General features: G+C 34.9%; 1 long non-coding RNA gene across 3 annotated transcripts; it reads right to left on the bottom strand.

Moving 5' to 3' along the window:
- Positions 1 to 10677: 10677 nt before the first annotated feature.
- On the bottom strand, positions 10678 to 13135 carry LOC112030232 (uncharacterized). 3 transcript variants are annotated; one of them, XR_002884853.2, is made up of 4 exons: positions 12644 to 13135; positions 12301 to 12435; positions 11678 to 12186; positions 10678 to 11557 (listed from the first exon to the last, which is right to left on the bottom strand). It is a non-coding gene; the product is annotated as an uncharacterized LOC112030232 (long non-coding RNA). The 3 variants fall into 3 exon arrangements; XR_010628999.1 differs by having other exon boundaries at positions 12301 to 12440; positions 12650 to 13135; XR_010628997.1 differs by having other exon boundaries at positions 12650 to 13135.
- Between the last annotated feature and the right edge of the window lie 1510 nt (positions 13136 to 14645).

The following is a 14645-nucleotide window of genomic DNA, read 5'->3' as shown; positions in this document are numbered from 1 at the left end:
TCAAATGAAATCTTATTAAATCAAATAAACTATAAATCTTTCCCTCAAAAAAAAAAAAAAAAGAACTATAAATCTCATGAAATCTTATAAAATCAATTAAATTATAAATCAAAGAAAAGGAATTAAATCTCTAAACCAAGTAGTAAAAGACAGTAAGGTTTTTAAAAGAAAGGAAAAGGAAAATAAGCCTAATAAGGGTTAACTAATTATGTATAAACAAAATAAATCCTAAACATCAATTATTAGGCCTTAAGTCCAATGAATAGCAGTTTTGAACAATAAGGCAATTGGTTGGGCTGTCTTCTTTTTATGTTAATGTAAGTTTTTGTAGTTGGAGACTTGTATCTTTGTGTCCATCCCATACCAAATGAGTTAGGCCAACTCTCACCCACAGTTTAGCAAAAAGCCCACCTTTTGTTGCATACTGAACCCTTTAACCCCAAAAGGCCAGGTTAATGGGAAAGGGCTTGCCATTTCTAACACATTGTGTCCTATAAAGGTGTTTGCGCACAAGGCTCTTAACATGTCCTACCAACTACTAGAACATTCCTTTAATTCTATCACCTTGTGTCGCTCAAGCCCAAAAGGTTGGTCTTTTGGGCTTGAAGGATCCAAGGTATTATATTTTTCAATTTGAGTTACCTACTTTCTAAACCCAACATATTGAGTCTTTTGGCTAAATATTGCCAAAATTAAAACATTTTTGCATTATAGGTACTGTTTGAAGTTTTTTGGCAAAATGATGAGAGAGGTTGAATTTCGGCAACAGCGTTGCCGAAATTCAAGAAAAATGAGGAGAGAGAATGAGAAAAGTGGAGGAGAGAGAAAAACTTGAATTACGGCAATGGTATTGCCGTAATTCCTCTGCCCAATCTGCCCCGTTTGTGCGTGTGAGGAGTGCAATGTGTGAGTGCCCCCAAAAAAAAATCCCACAATTTCGGCAATACCATTACCGAAATTGTGGGGAAATTTTTTTTTTTTTTTAATTTGTGGCAATGGTATTTCGGCAATATCATTGCCACAATTGTGGGGAATTTTTTTTTTTTTTTTTTAAATTTGTGGCAATGGTATTTCGGCAATACCATTGCCACAATTGTGGGGAATTTTTTTTTTTTTTTTTAATTTGTGGCAATGGTATTTCGGCAATACCATTGCCACAATTGTGGGGATTTTTTTTTTTAAATTGTGGGTTTTTTTTTTCAATTGTGGCAATTGCATTGCCGAAATTGTTTCAATTACCACAATTGAAAAAAAAATAAAAATAAATTTTTTTTTCCAAACGGTATTAGGAATTTTTTTTTTTTTCAAATGGAACAATGACATTGCCAAAAAAAAAATTGCTTTTTTTTAAACATTTCCCAAAAAAAAAAATCCCACAATTTCGGCAATACCATTGTCACAATTGTGGGGAATTTTTTTTTTTTTTATTTGTGGCAATCGTATTTCGGTAATACCATTGCCACAATTGTAGGGAAATTTTTTTTTTTTTTTTATTTGTGGCAATGGTATTTCGGCAATACCATTGCCACAATTGTGGGGGAATTTAATTTTTTTTTTTTTTAAATTTGTGGCAATGGTATTTCGGCAATACCATTGCCACAATTGTGGGGAATTTAATTTTTTTTTTTTTTTAATTTGTGGCAATGGTATTTCGGCAATACCATTGCCACAATTGTGGGAAATTTTTTTGTATTTTTCTTTTATTTGTGGCAATGGTATTTCGGCAATACCATTACCGAAATTGTGGAGAAAAAACAATTTCGGCAATACCACTGCCACAATTGTGAGAATTTTTTTTTTCCAATTGTGGCAATACCATTACCGAAATTGTGGGGGAAAAATAATTTCGGCAATACCATTGCCACAATTGTGGGAAATTTTTTTTCAATCGTGGCAATGGTATTTCGGCAATACCATTGCCACAATTGGGAATTTTTTTTTTTTTTCAATTGTGGCAATGGTGTTTCGGCAATACCATTGCCACAATCGGGAATTTTTTTTTTTCAATTGTGGCAATAGTATTTCGGCAATATCATTACCACAATTGGAAAATTCACAATTTCGACAATTTCATTGCCTTGGAATTTTTTTTTTTTCAATTGTGGCAATGGTGTTGCCGAAATACCATTGCCACAAATAAAAAAAAAAAAAAAATTTCCCCACAATTGTGGCAATGGTGTTGCCGAAATACCATTGCCACAAATAAAAAAAAAAAAAAAAAATTCCCCACAATTGTGGCAATGGTATTGCCGAAATACCATTGCCACAAATAAAAAAAAAAAAAAAAAAAATTTCCCCACAATTGTGGCAATGGCATTGCCACAATTGGGGCAAATTTTTTTTTTTTTTTTTTTTTTCAAATTGTGGCGATGGAATTGCCGAAAACTGTATGAACAATTACCCATAATTTCGGCAATGCCATTGTCACAATTGAAAAAAAATAAAAGTAAAATTTTTTTTTTCAAACGGTATTGCAATTGAGGGAATTTTTTTTTTTTTTGACATTGCCAAAATTGTAAAATTTTTTCCCATAGAATAACTTATTTTTTCCAAATGGTGCCTTTGCCACAATTAGTAAAAAAAAACAAAAAAAAAAAATTCCCAATTGTAGCAATTATTGGCGTGCACGTTGTAAATAAAAAAAAAAGTAAAGAAAGTACATAGATTTTTATAATATGAAAGAAAAAATGATTAATATGCACGCTATAAACAAAAAGAAACTATAGAAAGTACATAGATTTTTATATGCACGCTGTAAACAAAAAAACAAAGCTTCAATCAACCAATCACCTCAACTTTTCATCTCATCTGATTCTTATTCTCTGCATTGAATATATTTTACCTATTCATTTTTGTCATCTCATCTGATTCTTATTCTCTGCATCGAATATATTTTACCTATTCATAACTCTAAGAGAGATTCTTTTTTATCTTCTTCACTGATGTAATCTCTCTGAAAGATTTTTGTTTGAGATTCTTTGTTTTCTTCACTTTTGTCTTCTTCTTGTGTACTAAAAGCTTCAGTGAAGATAAAAGGAGATAATTTTTTGTCTTTCTTCTTGTGTACTAAAAGCTTCAGTGAAGATAAAAGGCAAGTGAAGTGCAAGTCAAGCATCTTTTATTTGTCCTCCTTCGCCTCGCTGAAGAATTGTATCTCCTCACATAGAAGGTCTTCCAATTGTTCAGTTAGTCTTTTACTTTGCTTTAGGTGAACAACTAAGAATTGTAAGTTTTTTGTTAATGTAAGTTTTTTTACTTTGTAAATATTAAAAGCTAATACATTGTAAAATATTATGTATTGTTGTAGTTGTAGTTAATATTATTTGTATGCCTATGATTATGATTATTGTTATTGTAATTGTTGTTGTTGTTGCTGTTATTCAAATTTTAGATTAATGAATTATTTTTTATGGTTATGTAATTGTGTTTTTTTTTGGCAAGTATCACTCTATAATTCTCACTATTTCAGTTGGTATCACAGTTGTGGTAAGCATCTCAACTCTCTAAGTAAATTTGTATTTGTCATTTTTGAAATTATATAATATTATTTATTGTTATTATTAGTACATGACCACAAAAATTGTAATAAATTGTATTATTGTGGTCTTTTTATAATCAATATGTGTTTTGTTATTATCAATTATTACATCTATTACTTGGAAAAAATATATTGCATAATATGTTTGTTGATTTATAATGAAGATATGTATGTGTATTATTATTATTATTATTATTATTATTATTTACTACAAATGGAAGTTGCATAGTTTAACTCATTGTAGCATTTAATGTAGGATATATTTGAAATGGAGCGACAACAATATCACATCTCTAATGATGCAATGGAAGGCAATGTACGTTGCGTGATTTAAATTTATTAATGTCCTAATAATATCTACAATTATTCAATTTACATGAAAATAATTTCAACATTAGTAATATAACATTGTACATTTCAAAAAAAATCAGGTTTCCACCTTACGAGTTCGACCCCAACCGTTTGCACCCCCCCGCAGTTAGGCGAGCGTATTATCCCATATTTGCGGCAATGTAGACTATACAATATTACCCGCCTCCCACATATAGATATTGACTGGAGTCTTATCACTTCTTTAGTGGAGCGGTGGCAATCTGATACCCATACATTTCACCTACGTACTTGTGAAATGTCAATCACTTTACAAGATATAGCAATCCTTACAGGATTGCCTATTGATGGCAAAGCAGTGTGCGGGCCCACTAATTTGCAATGGGGACTTGTTTGTAAGGATTTACTTGGGGTGGAACCACCTGCAACAGCATTGAATTTTGGTGGCCTTAAAATAAAATGGGTAAGGGATACATTCCCAAACTTACCAGAGGGTGCCAATGCTATAACAATCCAACGGCATGCTAGGGCATACATGTTCCAGGTTTTGGGTTTACTATTTGGAAATAAGAGCCAAAATAAATTGCATTGCTGTTTTCTCAACCTGTTAGACGACTTTGGAAAAGCTGGGGAATATAGTTGGGGTAGTGCAACACTTGCTTTCCTTTATAAAGAGCTGTGTATTGCTGCTATTCAAAAAAGTATGGAGATTGCAGGTCCTGTTTTCATACTACAATTATGGGCGTGGGAGCATCTTCCATATTTGACCCCAATTCCAATAAATCCAATAAATTTAAATGGCGACGAACCATACGGTTGCAGGTATAATATTTACTTTCTATTTCTATAAAATATTGTATACTGTAGCATTTATCCTTGATACTTTCAAACCCTAAAATCAGTGGCAATCATTAATTGTGTATAGGTGGGATGCTAGGAGAACGTTCACTCACACACCAACACATGTTCTGCATGCGTACCGTTCTAATCATGACACACAATATAATGAACAGGTAATATATCACAATGCATCAATTGCTAATTTACTACTTATATTATTAATTTTATTGATTATAACATAGTTATTGTAATTGGAATTGCAGGTTGTTTGGACACCATACGATAATTATTTGCATCCATGGTGTCTTGCAGAAAGACATATATGGACTACAACAGCACCATTGCTATGCTTCCAAATTGTCGAGTTTTACCATCCAGAAAGAGTTATGCGACAGTTTGGATTGTTGCAAAGATGTCCAAAATGGCCTACTGACAATTTGGATAGTTCTGTGCATTGTGTAAAGATGACAGGGAAGTCCAAGGTCGACTGGCTTGCACAGCATAGACAATACTACCAGCTTTGGAACATGCGCACTGAACATTTAGTTGGGGATGAGCATTTTGAGTTAGGTGTGGACTATGCAACATGGTACCAGCAAAATGGTCACCTTTTCACAACACCAGAGGCGGCTGCCCATGTGTACCAGGTAATTATTTTAGCTTTTTCAATAATACTGCACTAATATTAGAACAAATTATTTACACAAACAGAATGCTGCACTAATTGATAACAAATTATTGTTTTATCTTTTTCAATAATACTGCAGTAATGAATGTTTTTTTTGTGGCAGCAAACTGAGATCAATAATATGTTAAATTTAGCTGTTGCAAACCAACAAAGAAATGATCTCACTGCAGAGCAAGTCCTTACACCAATAGTAGAGGGCCTTACTCGAGTGAAGTTATCAATGGAACAAAATATTTCCTCCGTCCCTACTCAGAGGGTGACATACTTCGGGCGACGACAAAGGCAACAAAGAAGACGGCCGCAAACCCAAACTGAAACCGGACCGTCCACCTCTACACAACATGGAAATGATGAAACCGAACCATCCACATTTACACAACAGCCTATCTACAGCTCTACCCAAGCTGGGCTTTCAACATCTGCTGGTAATGACCCAACCACCTTTAGTGAGTATAATCCAATTAATGTCAGCAACTACTGCATGAATGTAAATGAACATATTGGATTACCCACTTCCACAGGACAAGGATTTGAGGGTTTTTTAACTATGATCATTATCCCCAACCTAGTTCAACACCTTCCTCCTATCACCCATCGCCACCTCCATCCTATGCTGGGCAATACAATTATGGTCAAGATAGCCAATACAACTATGATTTCTGCATACCACAACCTTCCCAACCAGCCCCTCATGTTGGTGATTTTTGCACGCCACAAANGATTGTAATTTAAAACCAATATAAATTATGGGTATAAAAACGTTATTTATCAAAAAGAAAAAAAAAAAAAAAGGCTATTTGCAAAGACCTGGCCAACTTGTCAGGTACAATCACAAAAGTGGGGGTTCCAAAATGTCAAACGCCGTCGTTTTCAGGGCAAAAGATATATAAAAAAAAAAAGGAATTTTGAAATTGCCAGAGATAAAAGAGAAAAGAGACCCTTGAGATGAGGAGCAGTGATGGCTCCGGTCTTCTTCGAGTCAGACTCACTCGAACCCAGTCCTTCAGAATTTCCACGTTCTCCATTTTTACTTCAACAAGCTCTGCTTTGACTCGTGAAGTGAAAAACGGTGGCAATTGCCAATTATAGACGGTGTCGTTTTTTATTGTTAATATTTCTTTAGAAGTTTTATCATTTATGGAGCTTACAAGCACCAGCTTGGTAGACAGTTGGTTTTCTTGGTTTAAAGTAAGCAAGGATATTTCAGGTGGAAAGGTGTTTGATCATTTTGTGACGAAGCAAGCTAAACTTTGTTAGAATGACCATAAACAGGTTGAAGAAGATTATGTTACTAATGTGGTGTAATGTTGTGTGGGATTTAGCGATTCAAGTTTTTGGTGAGCAAGAAAGAATGGCATTGTTCCATTGTTTGGCTGTTGTAATCTCAAGTTTATTGGTCGTGTGGATTATGGAAAAAGTGGGCATGTCAATAATAGTTGTTTTCGAGAAATGTGGTGTCTCGAGTCTGAAGAAGGAATGTGATTTCAGAGAAGATAAAGAAGAGACACTGTACTGTGTGCAGAAAATAGTTATGAGAAATGAGATGGATTTGAGGATGATTAAATGAGCTGATTAAAATTAAATTTACATTTTGTATTTTATTGGTCTTACTCTAAGATTCCTAATCTTGATAAAGCATTATGGGATGATTTAATGAGCTAATTAAGATTAGATTTTTCATTTGAGATTTTGCTGGTTATACTCTTGAGATGTTTCATCTTGATAAAGCATTATGGTTAACCTGGTTCAGCAAGTTCAAACCAGTATCAAGGTGCATACCTAATCTAAACAGAAAAGACTGAATCTCATGATGATGTGAATCAGATTATCAAGTAATCAAACAGTCGAGATTGAATTATTTGGCACTTTAGACACAGAAGGAAATTCTCAGTTTGCTTTAGATATGAGGCCTTCTGCTTCATTTAGGCCTTTTGCTTTAGAAATGGCAATGTAGAAGCAACTATAAGCATTATCATTTATCAACTAGTTTGCAGTGAGCTTTTTCATAATATCTGGAGAAATTGAAAATCTGTCTGGTTTTGGAAATAATTAATGAAGTGCTGCTTAATTGATTCCCAAGAATTTGTGTGGGGAGAAAATCAGTGGAAGGGAAAAACTGGGCTCTAGTATGTAAGTTGGTCTCAAGTGCTGCAGTGTACCATATATGGCACCATAGGAACACTATATTCTCCATTGCCAAGGGTAAGAACTGAGGGTATTATACAGTCCTTAGAGAGAGAGAGAGAGAGCTTAAATTAAGGGCGGAGGCTATAAATAAGCCATTTGTTGTTGTGTGTGTTTTCTGGAGCTGTACTATTTTGATTTCTGTTTCTATACTTATTCACTTTTCTTTTTATTTTTACCAAGAAGAATAAAGTTTTGCAAACTTCAATTCACTTTTCCATTACTTTCCTTTTTCTGACTTCAATAGCATGTAGGTGTGCAAATCATGGTCCAAAATCAACATCTGAGCAGAGCAAGGTTTCTGTTTGAAATTTCTCAATATGAATCAAAGAGCCAAATGCCAGGAACGAAAAAAACATAAAAGAAAAAGACAACACTATATATGTTGGGACTGTTGGAGAAAAAGAAAAACAATAATTATATTACCATAACAAATCTTAACATAGGAAAGACGAATATCAATATGTATATATGTTTTTTTTTTTTTCTTATAAAAAGCGGTAGGACTTATATTGCATTTTGCAAAATAATCAAATCTCTATACAATGGTTGAGAAATAGTTGGGGGATACTATCAAAGTAAGAATCGTATTGAAGAACAAGAAGCACAAACAGCAGTAGCAGTAAAGAAGAACACAAGATTGCAGCTGACAAACAAAGAAGAAGAAGAATAGATAAACGACAAGTAGCTGCAGATTAGTTAGTGATAAACGACTTGTAGCTTAGATAACTGTAAATATGTTTGTGATTAGTTTTAGATTTCTGTTAATTCTGTTTTGCTGATTGTTAGGCAGGTAAGTTAGTTGATTAGTGTTTTCTATGTATATAAAGGGAATAGCTTTATAATCAGAATTATTCAATGAAATCATTTTCTCCCAAATCTAGTTTTTGACATGGTATCAGAGCCTAAAACCTAGGGTTTTAATCTAATTGATTTTGGGATTGATTTCATGTTTCTTCTTTTCCTTCTTCCTCAACGTTTTGAAGCTCCTTCAATGGCTGCCACAGTCACAGATGGTGCTTCAACTTCTAAGCCTCCATCTTATCTTCAGGCTTATCATTGCAGTCAAGTAACCTTAATTTCCATTTCTAGTCAGCTTCAGTCAGGTACATCACATCCTTTATCTTCTTATCTTTCTTACGCTCATCTCTCTCCTTCATATAAGACACTTTGTTGTTCTATTTCTACCATTGTTGAATCTGCACACTACTGCCAAGTTGTTTCTAACCCCAAATGGCAAGCTGCTATGCATGCTAAATTGCAGCTTTGGAGGACAACCATACCTGGACTCTTACTTCTCTTCCACCTCATAAGAAGCCCATTGGATGCAAGTGGGTTTACAGAATTAAATACAAGTTTGATGGGTCCATAAAGAGATATAAAGCCAGGTTAGTTACCAAGAGGTTCACTCAAAAAGAAGGTTTGGATTATCTTGAAACCTTCTCTCCTGTGGCCAAGATGGTTTCTGTGAAGTGCTTGTTGGCAGTAGTTGATGTGACAGGCTGGTTCTTAAGCCAACTTGATGTCAACAATGCCTTTCTCCTTGGATATTTTCCTAAAGAAGTTAATATTGCACTCCACTAGGCTTTTACAGCAAGGGAGAGATGGTCTGCAAGTTGAATAAGTCACTTTATGGTCTCAAGCAAGCTTCTAGGCAATGGTTCTCTAAGTTTTCTGCAACTTTGATTCAGTTGGGGTTCATACAATCCAAGGCAGATTACTCTTTGTTCACTAGACAACAGGGTGAGTCTTTTATAGCCTTATTGATTTATGTGGATGATGTATTAATTGCAAGTAATGATAAAGAGCAAGTGGATCGATTCAAGGTGCTATTGGATCAGAGGTTTAAACTCAAAGACTTAGGTGATTTGAAGTATTTTCTTGATCTAGAGGTTTCAAGAATAGATAAGGGTGTAGCTCTTTGTCAAAGGAAGTATGCCCTAGAGGTATTGAGTGATGCTAGGCTTCTTGGTTGCAAGCCATCCAGAGTTCCAATAGATCAAAATCTTAAGTTGAGTAAGTATGATGGTGTACTACTCAATGATCCAAGCAAATATAGAAGACTAGTGGGCAGATTACTATATTTGACAATCACTAGGCTTGACATCACTTATGCAGTTCATAAGTTGAGTCAGTTTATGTCAAAACCAAGGAAACCCAAGCAAATATAGAAGACTAGCGGGCAGATTACTATATTTGACAATTACTAGGCTTGACATCACTTATGCAATTCATAAGTTGAGTCAGTTTATGTCAAAACCAAGGACACCTCACTTGGATGCTGCTTATAAGTTCCTTCGGTACTTGAAAAATGAACCAAGGGATTTTTTTTCTCAGCCACATCAGAATTGCATGTAAAGGGCTTTACAGACATGGATTGGACTTCATGTCCAGACACAAGAAGATCTGTGACTGCATATTGTATCTTCCTTGGCGAATCTGTGATTTCTTGGAAGTTTCAAAGGCAGAGTACAGAGCCATGGCAGGTTGTATCAACCTGTGAAGTGGTTTGGATCTTATATCTTTTGAGAGACATTCAAGTGATTCACAACAAGGAAGCTTTACTCTTCTGTGATAGTCAGTCAGCCCTCCACATAGGTTCTAATCCAGTATTTCATGAAAAGACAAAGCATATTGAAATAGACCGTCATGTGGTGAGAGATAAAGTAATGGCCAAAGTAATCAAAGTTAATTCATATTAAAACTCAGTGCCAGCTAGAAGATTTGTTGACTAAAGCCTTTAGTTTCAATCAGTTTTCTGAACTTCTCTCCAAGATGGGACTGATCAACATTCATTCACCATCAGTCCATCTTGAGGGGGAGTATTTAGTAAGAATCATATTGAAGAACAAGAAGCACAAAGTAGTAGCAGTAAAGAAGAACACAAGATTGCAGCTAACAAACAAAGAAGAAGAATAGATAAACGACAAGTAGCTGCAGATTAGTTAGTGATAAATGACTTGTAGCTTAGATAACTGTATATATGCCTTTAGTGATTACACGTGCCTCATGTGTCTGTGATTAGTTTTAGATTTCTGTTAATTCTGTTTTGCTGATTGCTAGGCTGATAAATTAGTTGTCTAGTGTTTTCTCTGTATATAAAGGGAATAGCTTTGTAATCATAATTATTCAATGAAATCATTTTCTCCCAAATCTAGATTTTGACAGATACCCAGCCAAATCTCAGTGACAATATTTACACACAAGAACTGCTAAAACAAGAGCAGCATTATTAGCTTTTGTCCACAAAATTAAACTCACAGCATCTAAAATTAGTATGGCTAGTTTCAGCATTTCAGGTCCTTTTTTTTTTGGGGGGGTGGGGGGGTGGGGGAGAGGAGAGGATATGTTAAAAGCAGCAACGGCAAAATACTAAAGTAGCTCCCAAGTTGAACCTCCTGATGTCCCTGCTGGTTACACAATTATAGGGCATGCCAGAATCCTGTAAAATGAGCATCCAAACAGCATTGGCTCACAATGACCTCAACCTTAGCTGCAACAAATTTCCCATTAAAATCTCTAATCACTGCGCCTATTCCATAACAAAAGCCATCCTTGCATTTTTTACAGCAACATTTACCTTGGAGTAAGGTAATTGAGGAGGCTTCTATGTTGGGATATGCAGTATCTTAGACTAAATTTTTTATGCATTCATGGTTCCTCAAATCTTTTTCCATTTATGTGCAGCCACAATTGCCGTGACAGAATGAGAAATAGTTTCAGTGAGATAGTATTCTTGTGGTGCAGCATCCAGGAGAATAGATCAGTCTCATTTTGGTAAGGCTGGTGTGGGATAATGTTTATGCCTTCAACTAATTAACATACCTTCTTGGCGTGCAGGCAAGACCATAAAGCATGTAAACTGGTTTCAGGAACTTCATTCCACTGCTCATTAGTTACTGAAGAGATGGTGCGTTTGGAATATAGACCTGAGTCTTTGTTGGTAGGATATCCTGTAGTGCTTTCCTAACCTGAACCTGTTAGGAATTCAAGTATTTAACCTAATTCCTAGTACCTGTGAGAAATGAAAATAGAGAAAATATTGCACAAAGGGAAATAATCACTCGACACAACATTTACGTGATTCAGCAATTTACCTATGTCCACAGAGTTGCTCCATTAGCTTTCCACAGTGCCTGCCACATAATTGTTGAGCTGTGATTCTTTAAAGCCTCTCCTAAACCTGACATTGCCTCATGGTCCAACAAATCATATGCACTCCAAACTGAAAAATCTCCCGTTTTTGCACCACCCAAAAGATACTGTCATCAGAATGTTGAGAATTTCATGGAATGCTTTAAATGACAGCAGCTTCTTTTGGCATAAACAACCTGTCCAGAACCTCCTTTCAACAAGTCTTTGTATTATCATCCAGCAAGCCACACACATAGTTTGCTGCAGATTGAGGATGTCTAGGTGAAACCACCCTGAATGTGCTTAGTGTTGGCAGCCACCTATCTCTCCAGATGTTAACCTGTCTTCCATCCCTATCAATTGTAGCTCAATCGAGCAACCTTTCTAGCTTCCAAATTATACTTCTCCAAGCATAGAGGCATTGGATGGTAGCTTTGCAATAAGGAAAGAGATTGATGGGAAGTATTTATATCTGTGTATCATTAGAAGTATAACAGATGTTGAACATTAAATTTGCAGGACACCAAAAACAAAAAAGATTTAATCAATAAAAAGAGCCAATTGACAGTCAATTTAAATGCTTGACCATTCTGGGTCGTTGACCACTTTCGCAGGAGCCTAAGGTGGGTGTGTGAGGACCATAGCTACTTGGCTGATACTTCAATATCACTCTTGTAACTATCCCTCTAACTGCAGCTTCAAGCTTCTTGGACATTTGATCCTGTCCTTCCATTAATTAAATAAATAAAAGTGCACCAACAAGGCAACAAGAAAAATCTATATTATGCCCACCTGATAATATTAAAAAAAAAGGTGATACGGAATGATATTAAGGGGAAAAAGAAAAGAAAAAACAAGCTAGTATGTCTAGACGAGAAAATAAGAAAAGAACTGGACTAGTAATAGTAGGAAGAAAAATGGTGACTTACAGTTACAGAAAATGAACAGAAAACATTTTTAGCCTCCACGTCATTTTCACTAGATGCTACAAAATCAGCCATTAATCCCTCGAGTCTTTGATCCTCTTTGTCTGTGGTTCCTCAATATTGTAGCGTTCTCTACTAAGGAAAGTCCAGGCCCGCCAATGCCACACAGTCGCATCTAGTTATTATGTGGCTAGGATTGTTGCAAGAGAAACAAATTTAGCCGAGAGCTCAAATGGGCAACCAGTGTGGTCAAAGATTTGGAAGTTTTTAACATCCCAAATATAATAAAAGTGATCAATTGGAGTTCCCTCCCTACCAAGAAAGATCTAGCCCGACAAAGAGTGATATCTGAAGATTAGGGAAAATTTGTTGGGTCGTTAAAAGTTGGGAAAATAGAGATACCAAAAGATGTTGTTCTCTATAGGAATTCTTTCATTTTGTCACTGTGACAGTTGTTTTGGGGAATTAGATAAATATGGCAGTTGAGTTAGATGTAGCAGATTTTATTGTAATGTTGTCTCAATTGTCAATTTCGGTTGGAGGTGTCTCCTCTAGCTTGAACTGTATCGATCCAGTTTAGTTTAGTTTTTTTGGTTTTATTTTTTTATTTTTTTTTTTATGAAATTGTGTAGTTTATTCTATATATAAAAAAAGGGTTTGCGATGGAGTTCTCTATCTCATATAGCACGGGCTGCTAACTCAATACCTCAGGGCTTATTTGGTAGCGGTTTTCAAGTATTATTATTTAAAATAATGTGAAAATTATAATTTAAAAAGTGTTATAAAAACATGTGTTTAAAATACTCATAATGCAAAAAATATGTTTTGCACTGTGTTTCAAATAACATATTTAAAAATATGAAAAAAATATAATTGTGTGTTTAGTATGTGAATGTGTTTTTAGAAAAAATTGGTTAGTATGGCAAATTCAGTATTTTTAAACACTATTGTTTGGAATCACTTACCAAATAGGCCTTCATTGCTTAGTAAAATTCGTTAGGAATTTAGTTGACAATGTTGTTTAGATTGAGGACTTTCTCCCACCTGCGAGGAAGCTTTGTACTTTGATATACATAACTTTCAATCAAGAAATGATATGGACAAGTTCAACTCCCCACACACACACACACACACAATCTGTGATGTAAAATGGATTTTAGTTTAGTTCAATTAATAAATTTTGATTAAATTTCTTATATCCTTAATGTTTGCAGTAATTTTGATTTGCCCCCTTTGATTCAAGTCTTTTTGTTGAAATGGTGGCCACTAAATGCCACAAAAGCCAATTACCTAAGCTAAGTTTTTTTTTTTTTTTTGTGGCTAAAATACAATTACCATTGTGAATGTTTTTATTATTTTTGTTAAGTATATGGGTTTGATAGTTGCTATTCGGGTGAAACTAGATAAGATTATTGAGGAGAATGGGGACCTAAGATTTTAGAAGGTGGCCCAATTACAAAAATGATATATATAATAACTAAAAAATAAAAATTGGACCAGGGGACCTAAGCCCCCACCTGGGTCCGTCCCTGCAAAAGCTAAAATTTGTTGTATCACCAATGTTGATGCTCTAAGAGTGCACACCAGAAGGGCCCTCTTGAGTCCATCCCTAGAAAACTAAAATTTTTGGCACCATTAATGCTTATGCTCTAAAAGTGCACACTAGAAGCATCAAAACTTACAAAATTAAATACATCAATAGAGGGAAGTTCTTCTAAAATTACAAAGTCTTCCTGTTGGGCACAACCCCTTTTTATTATCTGCACATTTATTCACTTCGTGATAAATATGGCTAACTCTAACTTGGTGAAACATTAAAACCTATTGACCAATGACCTACAATCATTTAAGAGTGATAAATAAGTCCTATTAGTATCATATCGAAGTTAACCAAATCAACAGCTTTTGCATTAAACTCAACTTCAATACAATTAATTCCTAGCTGGAGGGCCTGCTATAGGCTTGCGTGAAGAGCCCAAAATTTAGCGCCATCATTGGCTAGTAG

The sequence above is a fragment of the Quercus suber genome, unplaced genomic scaffold, assembly GCF_002906115.3.
Source record: "Quercus suber isolate HL8 unplaced genomic scaffold, Cork oak 2.0 scaffold_6, whole genome shotgun sequence".
NCBI classification, from domain to species: Eukaryota; Viridiplantae; Streptophyta; class Magnoliopsida; order Fagales; family Fagaceae; genus Quercus; species Quercus suber.
The sequence above is the reverse complement of the archived record's forward strand: the minus strand, read 5'-3'. Positions and strand labels throughout refer to the sequence as shown.